Raw genomic sequence first — 20,024 nt, forward strand, 5'->3', positions numbered from 1 at the left:
GTATGTTCGCAGACATAAAAACGTTGAAAAGAAAAGTTTCTTGCCTCCTGAACCCTTTTTTAGTCAACTAACAATGCTGAGAATACAGACAATTGCCCATTAAAATAGCAATGTAAAAAGACACTGATGCAACTCATTTAATAAAATTCTTAACAATGCATGTCTAATTTTAGAACGTTTTTCCACTCTGACTCACATACACCACACTCCAAAACTAATAAGAGGCCTAACCAAGACACTGACTTCTAAACGGGAACGGCTGTGACAAAACGCAATTCATCTTTCTCAGAGAAGTAGTTTTCAGGAATTACTAAAAACGACCTGCCTGCAGTAGTTTCTTAGAAAGCAAGGATCCTGCCTAACAACAAGAAGGGAGTTCAGCAGCATCGCTGACAAAATCTGATACTGATGGTCACACCGTTACGAGGTTAAGCTGAAAAGCAAAAAACTGAATGCAAGTGACTGGTATTTGCTAAATTCAACAGTGCTAAATGTAAGACAGAAGTAAATCTACAGACTGTGCAACTGATTTCCCCTACACAACACTTATTTACAAGTACATCTGTTCCACAAACCTTTAAGTCTACTAATTTATTGAATATACTTTGTAGGAATTGGAGTTTTAAGCTCCCTGAGAACTCCTCATGTGGAGCCCAACTCCCCTTTACAGTGCTTTCCCTCCTTCTCTGGGAGGCGTGGCACTTATTTAAAACAAATCTTCCAAAGCCCAGGCTCGGGCAGTAATCCAAACTCCAGTTACAAGAACGTGTCTTGGATGAGCAATGAATTCAGTTCGTAGTTGTTGTCTTCCAATGCAAGACACTAAGCACTTCCAATCAAAAAAAAGAAAAAAAAACAAAAAAGATAGCGCCTAGAAAACAACCTGACAACAGAAATGAGAGACAAAAGCTTTTCAAGGAGGGGGATTTTTTTTTTTTCTTCATTCTTTTTTAACACTTCATTCTAATTAATTCCAGAAATTTATAAAAAGCAGCTTGCCCCACAAGGGAAACATTTTCCTTCACCTAACTAGTAATTGCAATATGCTTAGCACCCCCTACCTACTTACACAGGAAAGGATTCCGAGGCCACAGCCTACCGGGAACTTTTTGCAGTCTTGAGGACTGTAAGACACAGTAAATTATGTTCCCTGGTTTGAAAACAAATATTGAAACGAACGAGAGGAGTTTATTTAATGGAAGACATCTACAGCGCAAGAACACAATAACGTTTTAATGAAGATCTCAATAAAGCTACGTGCAACTATGTATTTCGCAGACTGCCATGGGAGCAGCCTTCCTTGCAAGACCAAGTTTCTTGTGACTGCTGGCAGTCTGTGCAGGCGTGCAATTCGAGCGTTAAGCATCCCTCCCCTGCAGAAGAAAATACCTCGTAACCCAGATGTTTCTTACTTTAAAAGAACGGCATAATAAATATTAAAAACTGAAGTTTAACCCTTGCCTCCCTGAAGAGCAGAGAGAGGAGAGCACAGGAGCGAAAGGGGAGAGCGAGGAAGAACTAGAGCCGGGTACCTACCCAGAACAAACCCCAGAGCAATTAACGGCAACCCAACCGCCCGAGACCTAGAAGGCGAGGAACTGCAACAACCATTTATCCACGGAGTGCGGCGAGGAGCGCTGCGGAGAGACATGGCTCCGGGACACCTTAAATTTCCAGCCGCTGCCTTTAAAGGCAAGCCAGGGCCTTCACTGTTGCTCTTTGTGCAGCCGGAGAGGAGGAGGAGGAGGAGAAGGCGGGGGGGGAGGAAGAGCAGCCCGGCTCGCTGCGGGCGGAGAGGAGCCGCGCAGGCAGCGACCCCCTTTCCGCACTCCGGAGGGGGCAAACCCCGCGGGGGGCGGCTGGGCCACGGGTAAGCGACCCACACACACAGACAGCCGCGCGGGTCCGGGGCGCACGTGCGTGCAGGTAAGATGTCAGCCGGGGCGGGGTTAACCCCTTGCTGGCGGAGGCAGGGGTTGCAGGCGGCGGCACGAGCCGCCAGCCTCAGGGCGCGCGCGCGCGCGCGGGGCGGCCGGTGGAACGTGGGGCGCGCGCCCGCGCCCCCCCGCCGCCGCCGCTCCGTGAGGGGGAGGGAGGGAGGGAAGGCGGGGGGGGAAGGAGGGAAAAAGGGAAAAAAAAAAATGTCGGCGGGCGAAAAATTTAACCCGTCCGTTGCCGGCGCCGGATGTTTTTAAAGCGGCCGCGGCGGCGGCGCGGTGAGGCGCACCCCCCCCTTCCCCCGCCCTTCCCCCGGGGCCGGGCTGAGGGAGGGCGGCGGGGCCCCGGGCCAGGCGGGCAGCCCGCGCCCCGGCGGCGCCGCGCCGCCCCCCGCGCCCGGCCCGGCGTAACGGCGGAGGCGAATTCCCCTTTAAATCTCCCCGCCTTGCACCCCCACCCCCCCTCCTCCTCCCTCCCTCCTCAGGTCTCCCTCTTACCGGCTCGCCTCCTCGCCCTCCGCCTCCTCCCGCGAACGGGACTCCCAGCCCAGTCCCACAATGCACCGGGCGCGCCGGGCTCCCTCAGCGCCGCCTGAATAGAAATGCCGCCGCCGCGGCCGCCGCCGGGCACGGGGGGGTTAAACCTCCCCCCCCGCCTCCCCGCTCCGCGCGTCGCTGCGCGCGCCGCGCTCCCTGCCCCCTCCCCCTCGGCGGCCGCGCGCCCGCAGCCCTCTCCCCCTCCCCCCCACCGCGCGGTCCCGCGCGCGCGGCGTTGGCGCGTGCCCTGTTGCAGCGCGACTTGTTGCAACACCCCCCGTCCCCCCGGGGCCGCGCAGGCCGGGGCTGCAGGGGCGGGTTGCATTGCACCCCCGTAGCGCAGCGCTGCGCTGCGCGCGGGCGGGGTTTGCGCGCAACACGCCGTGCGAAAGGGGGGTGCAGCCCCTGGGGGAGCGGGCGGGAGAGCGGCACGGTGGGGCCGCGCAACCCCGTCCCCGTGTGTGTCCCCCCCCCGCCGGCGCCGCTGGGGGGGGTGCAAGTGTTGCACCGCGCTGCGGGCATGTGGCTGCGCACGGGTGGGGGGACGCATCCGGCTGGCGGGGGCTCGTCCGCGGGAGGAGGCGTAATCGCGGGGCGCGGAGCAGGTTTTTAAGCGGGGTTCGAAAGCGATCGTAGCGCGGGGGGGCGAGGGCAGCTGAAGGGGCTCGTGTCCTCCGGTCCTTCCTGCATCCCGCCCGGCGGGATGCGTGGTGGGGGTGTGCGGTGTTGGCTCCTGGGGTGGAGAAACCCCGCTGTCCGAATCTTAGCATCTCCTCTGTAAAGCGCAAGTCTCTCTGTGAAATTCATTGCTCCCAGGTGCTGTCCTTGAGTAACGGGAATGTGGGATTTGGGAGCATTTCGGGCGGGAAATGGATCCGAAACTGAGGATCCCCTGCGCTCTTCGCAGCCTGGTCCTCCACCTGTGCTGAATTTTGCCCACAAACTGGACAAAAAGTCACACTTGATCCATGTTGCACCCGAAAGCTGGGCAGGAAGGAAACTGATAGGTCAGGTGGACTTGACAATGGAGAAAATTTGGCCAACATTAAATTTTTCTGGATGCGGAGCCAAGACGATGGCCGTGGGGAGCCGGAGGAGCCCTCAGGTGTCATCTCCAAGGGTCTCCGTCGGTGTGTGGCCCATGGAGGGCTGCAGTCGCCACAGCAGGAGTGCCGCAACCTGGCTGGGTGCGTCAGCTGGTGACTTTTTTACCCAAAATCTGGGTTGGAGCACGCTTCAGAAAAAATACAGTCTTGTTTTGAAGCAGGTGGTGATGAGTTCAGTGCAACCCTGGAAAGCTGCGCTGTGATAAGTACCTGTACAGCCAGGACATCCCTTTTTGTCCGAGAGTATTTGCCTCAGTCAACCCTTTTCCATCACTGGTTTGCAAAGCATCCTGATTTTTTTCTTATGCATTTAATATATAAATCACTGGAATCTGTCATATCTTTAGCAAGTCTGATTTCCAGTGTCTTCTCAGTTAATTTTTCTACCTGAAAGTGGTTTGTGTGCTTCTAAAGACCTTTTTCCCAACCCATTAAAGCCAAAAGTCAAATGATTTTCACTTAAAACACTTAAAACTTGTCTTGCTGTACACGCGAGACAAGCTTTCCCCAGAAAGGAGGGATTTTCGGTGTTACAGATAGCATAGGGCCCAGTTTTACGTTGCCAAATAGATAAAAAAGGCACTTTGCTTCTTGTAATTTGCAATTAAGTACCTAATGAAGTAATTGCCTGGTAATTCAAAGACTGGCTTTTGTGCAACTGTCTTTGAAAAAGTCCTGCCTAAAAACAAGCAGAAAGAGAAGAAATTAAAATGTTGCTTTTCCTGCCTGATTGTAATTAACTCTTTTTATCTCCGAGTGAACGTAGCGCCCCTGGACCGTAGTGCAGAGGACCAGAGGAGCACGGGAGCTCCCGGCACCGAGCACCTTTAGGAAGTCACTAATATTATTTGTATAATTAATTGATTTTCAGGCTCCTCCGTGTTGCTCTCCTAAAGCATTTCAAGCTCGACACACAGACGTCGTTTCTCCGCGAGCAGCCGTAGGGCATTTGACCGATGGTTTTGACAGTAGAGATGAATCGAGGACGCAGCACCCACAGTCCTGACCTGGAATTTGAACTCTTCTTCGGTGCCTCTCCCTCCTCTCAGAGGGAGAGGGGGGCGGAAGATCTCGAGATCTTCTGCTTGCCATCGATCCGAGCTGATTTGCTGAGCATTGGCTTCCTATCATGTCTGCGTGCTCCCTGATAGATTATTTCAATCTGAAAAAACCCCCGTAAGTATCTTGAGAGGTGGTAATCGGATGTTCTGATCTAACATTTCTCCGGCATTTAGGCATTGCCTCTACCACCAGCACCTCATTTTAAAAAAAAATAAATAATGAAACATAAGGAAAACCATGAGATAAAAGAAAAAATGAATGTTGCTGATTTTAAGCCCTGACTTAGTTTTTTCCTTGCTGATTTTTTTTGGAGGGGAGAGGGAACTGAATTGTATGTTCATCTTTTCTTTCCACATCCACGAGGGCTAGACACTTATTTCTTCAATACAGGAAAAAAAAACAAATCTTGAGATTTCCAAGTGGTAGCACAACTAAAAGAAAACCTGAATTCATGCCAAGGTGGTGAGGTCTGGTGACGCTGCCTCGTGCCCTGTGTTCCGTGCAGGAGTGGGAGGGAGGTACCTGCCTTGCAGGTGCCGTACCAGGGGCTGCCCCTGTCCCTTCCCGTGGTTTCTGGGGGTGGGATGGACACATCTGAAGACAGAGATGTGGGAAAGGCTCTCCAGGAAGGAAGACATGTGCAGGGGTACCCATGCAGCCCATTAGTATCGGTACGGATGTGACCCTCTAGAGCTGAAAGTAAACAGGACCAGGGGACGGAGGTGGGCACTGCACATAATTGACTGCACTGATTAATTAAAAGCACGCTTCTTGGCATGGGCAATGGTGGAGCACCCTGAGGTGAATCTGCACGTGTCCCGGTGGACATGTGCACCGGTCTCTCCTGCCTGTGCTGGGGTGAGTCTTTGCATGGGCAAGCAGCGGGCTGGAAAGCCGCTTTGCCAGCAAAACAAGCCAAGAAGTACTGTGAGCCACATCTCCGCTGCAGCTTCAGGTCGCTGTTGCTGCACCCAGCACGCATGTACCCCATACTTCTGTTGGGGCTCCACGGTTGAAACAGCTGCCGGAGGATGTGTGGGATCAGAAAGGGAATCCTGTGCATGCAGGGGAATGTTCTTTTGGTGCAGGATTATAAGCAAAACCCTAAAAGAGTAGTGATGCATCCAGCAGCCCTGGGGAGAGACCACACTGCTGGAACCGCCTGCTTCATGTAACATTTTCCTAGAGTTAAATAATGGTTTTCTAGAGTTAAAAAATGATCAAATGGCTCCCCCCCCAAAGACTTTTTCTCCATCTGCGTGCAAAATCTCCAGCAGAAATTCCATGATCTGGAGTGATTTGGTCCGATGCCACGAGAACAGTCTGCTCTGCACACCTTAGAAAGTGCAAAAAGGAGATCAGGCCCCTGGGTGCTGCCCGATCGCTCAGTCATATCAAAGCCAGCTGCCTCCTGTGCCGACACGAGGACATGACAGATGTCCTTAACCTTTACAGGTGCAGGGCCTGCATTTCTTCAGTCTTTTTTCCTTGGATGGCTCAGAGCGTGGATTATTAGCAGCTCAGATTTCTTTGGCCAAAGTGCTTTGTTGCGTATACGTCCAGGTTAAATCTAAACAATATTTCTGGTCTGTGTAGGCTTTTGACTTGATTCTACATCTTTGGCGTTTACAAAATGATCAGCGTTCGAACTCTCCCAGTTCTTTTTCATGAATGTCAGAAACTTTTTTTAAATAAAACAATGCAGCCTCCCCCTGCAACGTTTGTAACCAAGAAACTGTGGCGTCACAAGAACGTGAGAAAATATTGCTGATTAAAACCAGGGTAAGAAATGACAGTGAAAGTTATTTTTTTCTCGTTGCAGAATTCATGATGAAGTGGCTGGCAAAATGGGACCAGCTGGTTCAGCCCCGCTCATGCTGAGTAGTAGGTTTAATGCACTGAAACAACTTCCACTGGCATGTGGGGCTGGTCGTATGCTTTTGATAAGAAAACTTTGGTGTGATAATTTAATATCTCATGTTGTAAAACACATCTCACAGCGTAGCTTTTCCCCAACCTCTCTGTGTTTTGACAAAGTAGGTTTGTGCTATCATCGCCTTTCCTTGCCTTGTTTTCATCTTCTTCCTGTGTCTCATTAATACACAAGCGGTATTAAATAATAATGATGCCAGTAGTGGCCTCTGCTGTGCCTTGGTCTTTGCTCCTTTTTGCTTCGAGGAGCAGATGTTCCCTGTTTTTGTTTTCTGTCGCCAAATGGGGACTTTGCCCCTTTAACCTTTGATAAGGTGCTTTAATAGTCTCTGACGTGAGATTTTATCAAAAGCCTTGGCAAAAGCCAAATAAATGATACGTGCCTAGCAGCTTTTATTAAATGTTTCCATCGTGTTTTATAGCAGTTTAAGGAAGTGCAGTTTCCTCTGCGTTTTTGCAGGCTGTATTTAGCTGGTGCTCCCTTCGCCCGGCTGCCCTCTCCCCAGCCCCGGTGGGCTCAGGCTGGGCTGAGCCCCCCCCTGCCCCTGCACCCAGTGAGCATCTGCCGTGGAGGGAGCAGCCACGGGCCGGGGTCCCGACCGGGGCTCTGCAGTCCTGGGTGCTGCTCCAGCACTGGCCCCTAACCAACCTGCACCACGTACCAGTCAAACGGGGTGATGCTGCCTATGAACAGTTGATGAGGTCCGACTAGTCTTGCCTGGACCCCATTTTCCAACGCTTGCTGATACGAGACGGGGAGGGCGGTGTGTACATGAATGCCACTGGGGTCTCAGTGCTTGTTCTCCTCTTGCTGTGTGCCCGGGCAGGGGCGGCTGGCTGCTTTTGCACCAGCAGTCAAATGCTGTTGTGCTTTTAAAGCTGCTCTAACCCTTCCTATAAAGAGGCACCCTCGCAACGCCCATCTCTTCCTTGTCCCTTTTGTAGTATTTTGTACCTTACTCCTGCACTCGGCCACCCTGAAAGCCCCAAGGGAGAGTCCACCTCCCAGTTTCTACCTATTTATTTGCCAGGGCATCTACATGGCTCACACGAACAGCCATCAGCCCTGGGCTGGGGTGGTGAGGGCCCTCCCTGGCGTGGGCAGGCTGAGTTGCAACTCGAGTGGAAGCGTGCCTGGCTCCGGGAGGCCTTGTAGGCAATTTGGGAAGGTGGCATTCTGCGGCTGAGACATGCCTGTGTGCTCTCCCACAGCCTTTTGCAGGAGCCACTTGCAGCATTAGGGGTAGCTTCTGCTGAATCCCCCTTGGCCTTACCCACATCTCTCTAAAATTGCATTAGATTTGGTATTCTCACGCCTGCCTTTGCTGTCTTGACCTGTTTGACATCCTTGCCGTGTCACACCTGGGGAACATTTCATCAGCCCCTCCCTACTTCTTCCAGGCTGGGGCAGCAGACACTGCAGAGCTGTTCTTCGTTACTGGTCGTTTGGTCACCACATGGAAAATAAAACAAGCGCACAGGGCTGGGTGATGTAGCAGCCTCTGCCACACTCCCTGCAGTGCTGCTGCCCAGTCTACACGTGAGCCACCTCCTTCCCCCTCCGGCCCCAAAAGTTCACCTGTGCTGACGACATCTGCTTCGGTGGGCAAGCCTCGTGCCTTGCATTGCCATCTAGCACGCTCCTTGTGTCCTTCACTCTTTGTAAGGCTTCGTTTCCCCAAGCCACATCCCACTACGCTGAGCCTGGGCATCCCCAAAAATTTGCCATTCCCCCATGCCAAAAAAGCTTTTGCAGGGACATGCCCTGGGGAGAACCGCTTCTGCAACATGGATGGCACTGTCACGACCCTGTTATCACCATCACGAGGCTGCTTCAGCCACATGCACAGCCCATATACCCTGTGCTTTTCTGCACCAAGATCCTTTCCAAGGCTTGAGCCTATAAATAATCCAAGAGCCTCGCCTCCCGCCCAGCTTCGTGTGCCGCTACCCCGCTTTGTTTCAGAAAGGGCCGTGTGATCCTGCCAGCCAGACCTGCAGCCACCTGATACAAGCTCCCCTGGGATGAGCCTCAAACACTGACTTCCCGAATTACCGTCTGGAGCGATGGGTGCAGCCGAGCTGAGCCAGAGATCCTATTCCAGCTGCTGGCACTCACCGAAACATCTGCCTTGCCTGCGTTGTGCTTGTTGATGGAGCTGTGAGCAGCTCCCGGCATGTCGTTTGGGAATATAAATTAAGTTCCTCCGAGCTGGAACCACCTGCTTCAGATAATTCCTTTGGCAAGGAGTCTTCTTACTTACTCTCCATCCAGGATTTTTCTGCCTCCCACTGCTGCCAGCCCTACCCAGTAGCTGGGGGTGGTTGGTACTGATGGGGGGGGTTAGGTGGACCCGTGGGGGAAATGCTGTCCTGCTGCCGGCACACAGCAGAAGGCAAACGTGCTGTTTAAACCATATAATCACAGAATCACAGACTGGTTTGGGTTGGCAGGGACATTTAAAGTTCATCTAGTCCAACCCTCCTGCCATGGGCAGGGACATCTTGCACTAGTCCAGGTTGCTCAAAGCCCTGTCCAACCTGGCCTTGAACACTGCCATTGATGGGGCATCCACAGCTCCTCTGGGCAACCTGTCCCTGTGTCCCACCACCCTCATCATAAAAAACTTCTTCCTCATGTCCAATCTAAATCTACCTTCTTTCAGCTTAAAAGAGCTCTCAGACCTCCCAGCAGGACTGAGGCAGAGGGGCTGGGGCTTCATCCAGGGGAGTTTGCCCAAGTCCCATCAAGATGCAGGTGGGACGCGCTCCTCTCCTCTGCCACTGATGGGCTGAACGGCCTCAGCTTGGACTCCGTCTTGCTTTGGGTGCTTCGGTTTTTGAGGTGCCAGGCACTTCTTGATGCTGAACTGAGGCTAGTTGGGTGTGCAACCCCATGCAACGCTACAGCCTTGGGGACCAGTGGCTGGAAAGCTGCCCCGCAGAAAAGGACCTGGGGGTGTGGGTTGACAGCCGGCTGAATATGAGCCAGCAGTGTGCCCAGGTGGCCAAGAAGGCCAACGCCATCCTGGCCTGTATCAGAAATGGTGTGGCCAGCAGGAGTAGGGAGGGGATCGTGCCTCTGTACTCGGCGCTGGTGAGGCCGCACCTCGAATACTGTGTTCAGTTTTGGGCCCCTCACTACAAGAAGGACATTGAGGTGCTGGAGCGTGTCCAGAGAAGGGCAACAAAGTTGGCGAGGGGTCTGGAGCGCAAGTCTGATGAGGAGCGGCTGAGGGAACTGGGGTTGTTCAGTCTGGAGAAGAGGAGGCTGAGGGGAGACCTTATCGCTCTCTACAATTACCTGAAAGGGGGTTGCAGAGAGGTGGGTGTTGGTCTCTTCTCCCAAGTGACAAGTGACAGGACAAGAAGAAATGGCCTGAAGTTGCGCCAGGGGAGGTTCAGGCTGGATATTAGGAAAAGTTTCTTTACTGAGGGAGTGGTGAGACACTGGAATAAGCTGCCCCGGGAGGTGGTGGAATCACCATCACTGGAGGTGTTCAAGGAACATGTGGACGAGGCATTGTGGGACATGGTTTAATGGGCATGGTGGTGTTAGTTGATGGTTGGACTTGATGATCTCACAGGTCTTTTCCAACCATAGTGATTCTGTGATTCTGCGACCAAAGAAGAAAGCAGCTCCCAGGGCAAACGGGTGGCTGTTGCAAGGAGAAAAATGACCTCAGCAACCCTGCCTGCTTTGTCTGCTGGAAACCAGGGTGGTGGTGGTGGTAGGTGCTGCTGCCCCCAGCTTCCCTTTCCCCTCCGTAGGGTGACACGCAGCCCTCCAGGTTTGTCCAGGCCTCCACTCCTTCTTCTGCCCCAGCAGTATCCATTAGATGAGCATCTAATTAGGATCCATTAAACACACCTGAATTGTTGGCTGCTGAAGCAGAGCTGAATCCCACCCTGGGATCGTGCCATCTGGGCACCCAAAACTTGAGCAAATGGGGAAAAATGGTTTATACACCCAATTCCTCCATTGGGAAATAGGTGTAACATCAGCAAAGCTCTCTCAGGGCTGCAGGTGAGGTGCCCTGGGAAGAGGCCACGTGTGCTCAATGCAACCACTTTCCTCCGCAGGGATCACCACTCTGCAATGGTGTATTTTTCTCTTTGGAAAAGCAAAAATAAACCAAACCCAAACCCCTAAGCATGTGGTTTGCTCTCCTTGAGGGGCTGAACATGAGCGTGTTGCCATAACAGTCTCACAGCAGAGGAGGAACCTAAACATCTCTCTTGCATCCAGTCCAGCTAGCTGGGGGGAAGCGAGGTTTGCTCAGCTGAACCTGCAGGTAGCAACTTCCCCGAGAAACTCCTGGAAAGCCCCTGATTTACACGTAGAAAGAGACGCAAAGGCTGTTTCACAGGGATGATCGGTGGAGCTGCCAGGAGGTGAGAGCCCTCCGGTGAGGCTGGACTTCTCACCATGCTGGGATGGGAGGGTGGATGGAGGAGGGCGTGGGGGCTCCCCGCAGCCCCTGCATGCCCAAATGCAGCCCTGCACTCTGCAGGAATGCCCCGTGGTGGTGGGAAGTGCTGTAACGTGGTGGTCTGCATCCACCTAAAGGGCTTTTTTCCATCATTTAAAAGAAAAAAAGCACCAAAACAGAGGGAGAGCAATGATCGTGCCGTTAAATCTTCCCATTTCTCCAGTTCTTTCCCATCCCCTGCATCCCGCTGCCCACCACCACCACCACTGTAGCCACTTCCAAGTGTATTTTCCCAGGATTTGTGCCTAGGATTGGCACTAAGTAAACTCTCCACAGCAGCATCCACCTTTGCAGGACCTCACGCTTGGGCAGCGGGATAAACCCGTGGAAAAGGGTGAATGCTCGGGGCAGCTTGGGGGTCCCTGCGGAGAGACGTCCCTCAGGGTGAAGTACTTTCTCGAGGAGATGGGAAAGCAAAGCCCAGGTACTGTCAAGCGCCAGGCGCGGATGGGCAGCGCTTGGGGAAAGCAGCAAAGCAAAAACCAGCAATCAACCCCAGCAATGGCCGCTTTGATTTCCAGAAATGCAATTAACACCTGCCTCGATGCAACTCTGTGCTGGAGAGTGAACCAGCAGGGAAGAGCTGCTCTTCCCAAATGCAAAGCGTTGCTCCAAGCCCCGTCTACCACTTGCTCGAGTGATGCCTGCCAAAGTCCAGGGAGTCACTGCAGAGCTGAGTCTCAGTGTTGTTTTTAACTCCGTTACTCGATTTAATCCAAGGTATAGAGCCAAACCTTGCTATGACTAATATTCTTATCACTATCCATGTGTCCGCAGTGTAACTAATGGGTCAGGGAACAGATGTGGGCTCCAAAAAAATGGGGGTTTTTTTTTGGTTGGTTTAATCCAGGTGGCTCTGTAAAAGCTGGTGTGAACATCAAAGGGTGAGGGGTGGATGCGGGATGGGTGGACTGGAGCAGAGGAATGCAGGTGGCTGCTGGCAGGTCTGCTTGTGCCCCTTACACTGCCACCAAACATCAGCCTCATGTACACCTCCTGACACTCAGCAGATACCGCCAGGGTCAGAGCAATGAACCCAACTCAGTCTTCCCAGTTGGGGTAAAGACCACATGCACTGGAACGGCTCTTGCTTGCAGAATCATAGAATGACAGAATAGAACCATAGAATGGTTTGGGTTGGAAAGGACCTTTAAAGGTCATCTAGTCCAACCCCCCTGCAATGAGCAGGGACATCTTTCACTAGATCAGGTTGCTCAGAGCCCCGTCCAAGCTGACCTTGAATGTTTCCAGGGATGGGGCATCTACCACCTCTGGGCAACCTGTGCCAGTGTTTCACCACTCTCATCGTAAAAGATTCCTTCCTTACATCTAGTCTGTCATGCCCAAGGTGATCTTGGTGGTGCGTAACACGCACAGGTTGAGGTGGTCCTGCACAGCCGGTGGTGCCGTCTTGCATTGCACCCCCAGCATCCCACCCGGGGGAACCATTGGCATGACTGGGATGGGCAGGATTTCCTCCAAGGGACTCCCCACTGCCAGGAGACCCCTGCAGTGCTCATAACATGGAGTCCAAATATCCTTGTTGAGTGAGTCAACTGCTATTAGAAGCAAAGGTAATATTTTAGAGGTGATCTCCTTGAACAGGCAACGATATTCCAGCGAGTTATAGACCGAGGAGGCAGAATTTGGGGTAGAAAATTGCTTTTAAGTTCAGCCATTTAAGATATCAGTGTTAGTTTTGCTTCTAAAACTTCCCAAGTGTGAGCAAGAATCACCTCGCCCACCCATACTCACTAAATATTTAGTCATTTTTAACAAGTTAAACAAAGCCCTTTGATTGGATTTATGCTAATGGCTCCTCCGCAGGCTTTCTGATTCATTTACATTTCATTTTAAAATTGCCTGTGTACATTGCTGATTCTCACCAACACCATTAGCAGATAAAAGGAACAAGTAACGGGTCACAGGCGCCACAAGATGGCAATAGTTGAAGAGCAATTTGTTTCTGAAGGCAGAGATCTGGGGTTCGCCAGAAAACTGTCTCTTGAAGGGCACCGCGCTGCCTGTGCATTAACCTTCACACTTGCAGAGGGGTTTGCGTCGGACGAAAGTGAAGTAGTTTGTGTGCGGGGTGGGTGGGTTCATCTTCGCCCCCGGGAGACAGGGATGGAGGAGGACGGAGAAGATGTGAGAGTTGCCCAAGGTCGGCCCAGCAGTGTCCTGCCTCCCTGCTTCATGCCTCTTCAAGCAAAGCTTGCAGTGTGAAACATGGGTGGCTTGCACACCCGGAGATGGAGTGGGGTACCCGCTGCCTCTGAGTCCTGGCTATGGGTGCAAAGGTTGGGTTTTCCTGGGTCTGAGCCTGGGCGGCTGGCAGCCGGGTACGTCGCTGTGCCAACATCCTGCATGCATCTGCTGACACCTGATTTGTGGGGTCAGGATAAAAGGTCTCAGCCCCACAGCACCCCTAGACCCAACATAGGAGGGTTATAGCGGATAGGAGCGTCTCTGACTCTGCGACAGGGCTAAGACCCTGGGTAAGACGGACCACTACGTGATTACTCTTCAAACAGTGTTAGATCCTAGATGACCTACAAACTGCAGTGGTGGGGTTAATGACTTCTGTAAGGCCTTTGATATGGTCCCCCAAAACACTCCTGCCTCTAAGTTGGAGAGGTATGGGTTTGATGGTTGGACTGTTAGATGGATAAGGAATTGGCTGGATGGCTGCATCCAAAGAGTTGCAGTCAACTTCTCAATGTCCAAGTGGAAACCAGTAATGAGTGGTGTCCCTCAAGGGTTCGTACTGGGACCAATGCTATTTAATACCTTCATCAAGAACATAGACAGTTGTTTCTAGCGCGCCCTCAGCAAGTTTGCAGATGACACCAAGTTGAGCACTGCAGCTGATTTGCTGGAGGGAAGTGATGCCATCCAGAGGGACCTTGGCGGGCTTGAGGAGTGGGCTCGTGTGAACCTCAAGAAGTGCAACAAGGCCAAGTGCAAGGTCCTGAATCTGGGTCGGGGCAATCTCCAGTATCAATGCAGACTGGGTTGTTCAGCCTGGAGAAGAGAAGGCTCCGGGGAGACCTTATTGCGGCCTTTCGTTACTTAAAGGGGGCTTAGAAAGACAGACTCTTTACCAGCGCCTGTAGTGACAGGAGAAGGGACGACAGTTTTAAACTGAAAGAGGGAAGGTTTAGACTGCACAGAAGGAAGAAATGCTTTACAACGTGTTTCTAACCCTGAGGCAAACCTTGTTCCCCCCAGGGCATCCAGCCCAGTCTGGCCCTTGGCTCTCCCCATGGCATCAGCCCCGTAAGGGCAGGGTGGATGGAGAGGTAGGAAGCGGATACCCCACTGGTGCTGCCGGCATCAGACAAGGGAATGTGCACTCCAGGGAGATGGAGGTCTGCAGGCTTTGGGGCCCGAGCCATCACTAAAAAAAAAAAGTCAAGAAAACCAAGGGTGGATGGTATCACCATTCTCACCAGGCAAAAAGTGGGTCGGATGCTGCAGGCAGGACCTGCCACCACCCCGCTGCAGCAGCAGGAGGCAGAGATGCGGCAGCGGGGTGAGTTGGGGTCTGAGTGCACGTGCAGGAGCTCAGGGGAGGGGGAATCAGACGGGAGCGGAGGTGCAGCTAACAGCAGAGCAGTTTACACACGTCCCCTGTGCCGTGATGAATGGAGACATGAGATACAGTCAGTGAATCCTGAAATCTCTCAGGATTAAATGATTACATTAATCTTTGCTTTCTCTAAGCCGCAGTAACGGCAATAGCCACATGCTGGTTCCAGTCCAGATCCCTCCGTGCTAACTTCACGGCAACTCATCAGGGGTTTGGCATGGGCTCACAGCATCCCAACACGCAAATGTCCCCCTTGTCCCCCTCCAGCCCACACTCGCTTTTGCCTGGTGCCTCCAGGGCAGTGCTGGCTGTGGGGCAAAAGCGGAACAGGGATGCTGTGGGGTGGGACCATTGCTACCGATGAGGTTTTTTTGTAAGTCTCCCAGACTGATTTCCTTTGCCGGAGTGCAGGACCATCTCCAAGTGTGCATGTGCTGTCCATTTGATGGTTTGCTGAACCACTCCGGGGCAGGGCAGGTCCCCAAGGCCACCTGAGCATCAGTGGATGGCAGAGCTATGTGGGTTGGACTTTTCCATCCACCCTGACCTGTGCAGGTACCACCTGAGGTTGACTTTTCTCCCGGCCATGCTGGTGATGGACATGACCAGGGGACATCCCTGACCACAGTGGTGACTGCCACCCCAAGCTGGCCCTGCGGCTGGGCTCCAGTGCCATAGGCCACCATGGTCCTCCCACCCGTGATGGGTCTTGCCGGGCAGAGGTAGATGGAGGTCTTCACCCCATGCCAGGTGGCAGCTTCAAGGGCAATCGTGGTGGTGTGAACGCTTTAATGCAAAGATACGCTGGGACAAGCCCCACAGGAAAGCAGCCATCAGTGGACCATTCGTCTCCCCAGACCTTCAGGAAAGATTATGGCCAGTTTGGCAACTTTTGAGCCGAGGGTCCAGCTAATGGCATGCTGCCTACCACACCAGTTCATAATCCTCGACAAAGTTCCCTCCAGATGGTCTCGCAGGGCAAGGGTGAGCCAAAGCAGCTCCTTGGCCTTGGCCTAGTGTTTCCAGCCATGGGGCCTTGCTTGCCCCTTGCAGCCGCTCTTGTTGGCTGGATTTGCTCTCCAAGGGATGCTACTGCTATTTTGCAATTATTTTCCTTGCTCTGCTGTGGTGAGGTCTTCCAGGGCTGGAGAGCCACATGGTCAGCTCATGGCAGGCTTGAACACCCTGTGAAGACTCCTCCTGAGGGACAAAAATGCCAGGTTGGACGGGGCTTTGAGCAACCTGGTCCAGTGGAAGGTGTCCCTGCCCATGGCAGGGGGGTTGGACCTAGGTGATCTTTAAGGTCCCTTCCAACCCAAACCATTCTATGATTCTATGAATTTTGGGGTAAAACAGCTCATCTGAAGGCAGCTGCTAGAAAGGTCAAATGGATGCTTCATGGCGAGAACCCAGTGCCTGCATCTGCCCGAGGGAGTGAGAAGAGCGAAGGGGAAAACGTGGGTCACGAAATGCAGCCTCTTCTCCTCTTACCACCATCCCTCCAGTCAATGATTACTTGCAATTACAAGCCAGAATTACGTCTTTGTTCCTGATTAGCTGCCTCACTCATCCTGATTCCTCTATACCTCTGAGGATCTGGCTGGAGGAAGGAGCTAGCGCAGAAACACAAGGGGTGTGTCTCCCCAATTTCCAAATTCCCCAGGTATTAGCTATTTTCTGTCCCTGTTAGGAGTCAGGCATAACGACATATGCGTGGAGGGGAGGGGAAGAAGCTGATGGAATTATTTCGTTTTTTTTAAAGCCCAGAATCAATGTTTACACATAGGAGCTAAGTTATTTATACACATAATGTTATAGGTTTCACATCAGTGGCTTTTATTAGCACTTGGCGGAGGAGAAATCATACCTGACCTATTTGTACAAACCCCTCTCGTGCCTGTCTGCAATCACAGCGTGGCGGGAAGGGGTGAAGACGCTTGCCCCAGCCTGGCCATGGGGATGCTTGAGCAGGCAGGGAGCCAGCGGAGGAAGAAGGAATGTCTCGGCACCTCCTACAAGACATTTTGCTACTTTAGATTTGAGGGAGAACATGCACAAGGGGTTTATTTTTGCGAAGTCTTGAAAACTCCTGGCTACATCTGTTTCTCTAGGAGGACAAGGCAGTGGCAGAGGGTGCCTGCTGTCAGCATCGTGGGTTTTTTCTGGGAGCGTGCCCCCTCTTTTCCACAATGAAGGACAGATGTGTTTCCCAGCAAGGCAACACGACCTCAGGGGAGAAGGTTTGTTTCCAGGAGGGGTGGCTGCGTCAGGACCACCCATCCCCAAACCACTCCGACGTGACGGTGTGTGTTTCCCCTGAAAAACTCAGCCAGCCATTTCTAAACCAACATGTCATAGGCATTTGAGATGACTTTCTTCTTGTCTCACAATTAATGCATTTTTTATGAAGCCCAGGCTCCAGTTTCCTTTCATGTCACCAGAAGGATATCCTTTTTCCTGTTAAGCTTCAGAAGGATTTTTTCCACCCAAAGTATTAATCTCTAGTGTCCTGTACACGGGACAGAGGGATGCACTGGCCGAACGGCCCAGCGAGGACGCTGGAGCTCAGCTGGAGCACACACGTGGGTGCTGCAATGGCACTTGCTCTATCCTGCAGCCGTTTCAACAGCCTTGCAGCGGTCCTTGCTGGTGGCTTTGCAGCACAGATGAGATTTAGTGCCTTGCGGATCCTGGCACACAGCAACATTTCTCTCTCCTAATTGTATCTTAAAGACGGGTGTTCCACTTAACGTTACAAGTAATGGTGTATTAACTTGCCCCCTGTTTAAAAAAACCAGGCTAAACAAAGCCATGCTTTTGGGGATGACTTGCAGTGCAGAGCAGGTGAGTGAAAATACTTGTTGTTTAGCAAAGGATGGATTTGTTTCATCAAGCTGGAAGATCCCTAATTGCATGGGCGATGAGTTGTATTCAGATCTCAAGCCAATTTGCGGGCATGTGGAGGGCACCAGCAATCGCTGTTGACCTTGTCAGGCTGAAGGAGTGGGACCATGTGCACCTCATGAAGTTCAACAAGGCCAAGTGCAATGTCCTGCACCTGGGTCAGGGCAACCCTCGGTGTCAATACAGGCTGGGGGATGAAGGGATTGAGAGCAGCCCCGTGGAGAAGGACTTAGGGATGCTGGTGGGTGAAAAGCTGGACATGAGCTGTCAGCGTGCGCTCGCAGCCTGGAAAGCCAACCATACCCTGGGCTGCATCACAAGAAGTGTGGCCAGCAGGTCGAGGGAGGGGATTCTGCCCCTCTGCTCCGCTCTGGTGAGACCCCACCTGCAGTACTGCGTCCAGCTCCGGGGTCCTCTGCACAGGAAAGACATGGACCTGTTGTACTGAGTCCAGAGGAGGGCCATGAAAATGGGCAGAGGGATGGAACACCTCTGCTATGAGGACAGGCTGAGAAGGTTGGGGTTGTTCAGCCTGGAGAAGAGACAATTTCAATACTTAAAGATGGAGGAAGACTTTTTACCAGGGCCTGTAGTGACAGGACAAGGCAGGACGGTTTTAAACTGAGAGAGTAGGTTTAGATTGGACTTAAGTTTTTTAAGCTGAGGGTGGTGAAACTCTGGAACAGGTTGCCCAGAGAAGTTGTGGCTGCCCCATCATTGGAAGTGTTATAGGTCAGGTTGGACAGGGCTTTGAGCAATCTGATCTAGTGCAAGATGTCCCTGCCCATTGCAGGAGGGCTGGACCAGATCTTCAAAGGTCCCTTCCAACCCAAACCATTCTGTGATCTATGATTTAGTTGCTCTTGCAATACTCCCCAATGGAGAGGGACTGCGCTGACTCACGCCTTGTCATACGGATGCAAGATGCGCACCAGGCTTCAGCTGATCCGTGCAGCCACCGAAGTGTAAAGGAAACTCTCACTAGACTTTTTACCAGCAATTTATCCCTAGCTCTCCTTACGTAAAGCAGAAAAGGTGTGGTAAGCCGCTCTTTCACTTCACTGGCTCCTTGTAATTGATGGAAGATTACCAGGCACATGTTTTCACAGGAAATATTTTCTAAGGCCAAACAACATTTGATGAGGGTGTGATAATAAATTACCAAGCATATATCTTTGCAGCTACTCCAAATTATGAGCATTGGTTTGTCCTTTCTATGTGTTGTTTCCATAGAAGCAGAGCTTAACCTTTTAAGTGCAGATTATAAAGGCACCTAATTCAATTAAAATTAGACTTCAAGCATATCAGCACTTAATACTCAAGAGTTATTATGCGATTGGATATAGATGCTGTTGTGATTGGCAGGCAGCATGGTTTCCATCTCAGCCAGCTGGAAAAATAGCATTGTGGTGGTAACTTTTAGGGTTTTCCATACCTTTCCCTATGTAGTCCACTAATTGCTAAATAATTCCTCTGAAATACGGGAATCCAGCACAGAACACAGGACCGCACATGCAATTGAAGTTATTTATTGTAGGTTTTCTTTTCTGGACTGACAAAGAGGGTTTCCCAGAGATCGATAACACGACACAATGTTATACACCATTTCACAACTAGTCCCTTGTCGCTTTATTAAGAACATAGTAATTTAAAAATATCTAAATATTTACATATTAATAAAACATATATACAGAAGATTGAGACATTTTTACCTAAATATGGAATGATTTTTTTTTCTTCTAATAAACCCTATAAAAAGATTTCTGAAGAAAGTCTGAACAGTAGTCACAGTAAGTAAACACAAACGCAATCTTCCAAATTTACAAAACGCTGATTCCGTTGCTGAAGGGTTACGATATGGACATGACGGACCGGTGCCCCCTGCCCAATGTAAGCAACTCCAAGCCATGAAGGAAGGAAAGACTCAAATTTTAAGGTTTGCAGTGCACATTCGATCTGTTACACAGTTTCAGAGAGAACACGGTCATTCCTAAAAGTCCACGGTAGGTGGGTGGGGAGGGACTGGGAGCCTGGTTTCTCAGGTGCCGAGGGAACAAACCGCTCCCTGTTGGCTTCGGCCTTATTTGTGGGCGTTCAGTGACATCTGAGAAAACAGGCTTTAGGACTGTTAGAAAAAAGAGATTAAATATTTTGAAAACCATCCCACTCTGTAATAGCACTTCTGTTGAGACACTCAAAGGCCAAATAGTTTCCAAAGAAAAAAAGATGCACCTAAAATATAGGGCTACAGCTGGATATATCCTCACTACATAGGAAACTCACAGGGCAAGGAAACACAACGGTAAAGGCTCTAGCAAGCTCTCCCTCCAACTGCAGGAAAAGACACTCAGACTGCCTGGTGATAAGATAGATGTTGCAGGTGAGACCTAGATTTTTCCCGACATTTTTAAAGTGAATTTAGTGCTGATGAAAGGTGCAGAAGTGAAGATTTGCATGGAGG

The 20,024-nt window shown here is 51.6% G+C and overlaps 1 long non-coding RNA gene across 1 annotated transcript; it reads left to right on the forward strand.

Annotated features, from left to right (window-relative positions):
• The first annotated feature begins 1,756 nt into the window (after positions 1–1,756).
• LOC132316879 (uncharacterized) lies at positions 1,757–6,773 on the forward strand. Its single transcript, XR_009483951.1, has 3 exons — positions 1,757–1,926; positions 4,452–4,756; positions 6,465–6,773. It is a non-coding gene; the product is annotated as an uncharacterized LOC132316879 (long non-coding RNA).
• The last annotated feature ends 13,251 nt before the right edge of the window (positions 6,774–20,024 follow it).

This window comes from Gavia stellata, chromosome 4, assembly GCF_030936135.1.
Source record: "Gavia stellata isolate bGavSte3 chromosome 4, bGavSte3.hap2, whole genome shotgun sequence".
NCBI classification, from domain to species: Eukaryota; Metazoa; Chordata; class Aves; order Gaviiformes; family Gaviidae; genus Gavia; species Gavia stellata.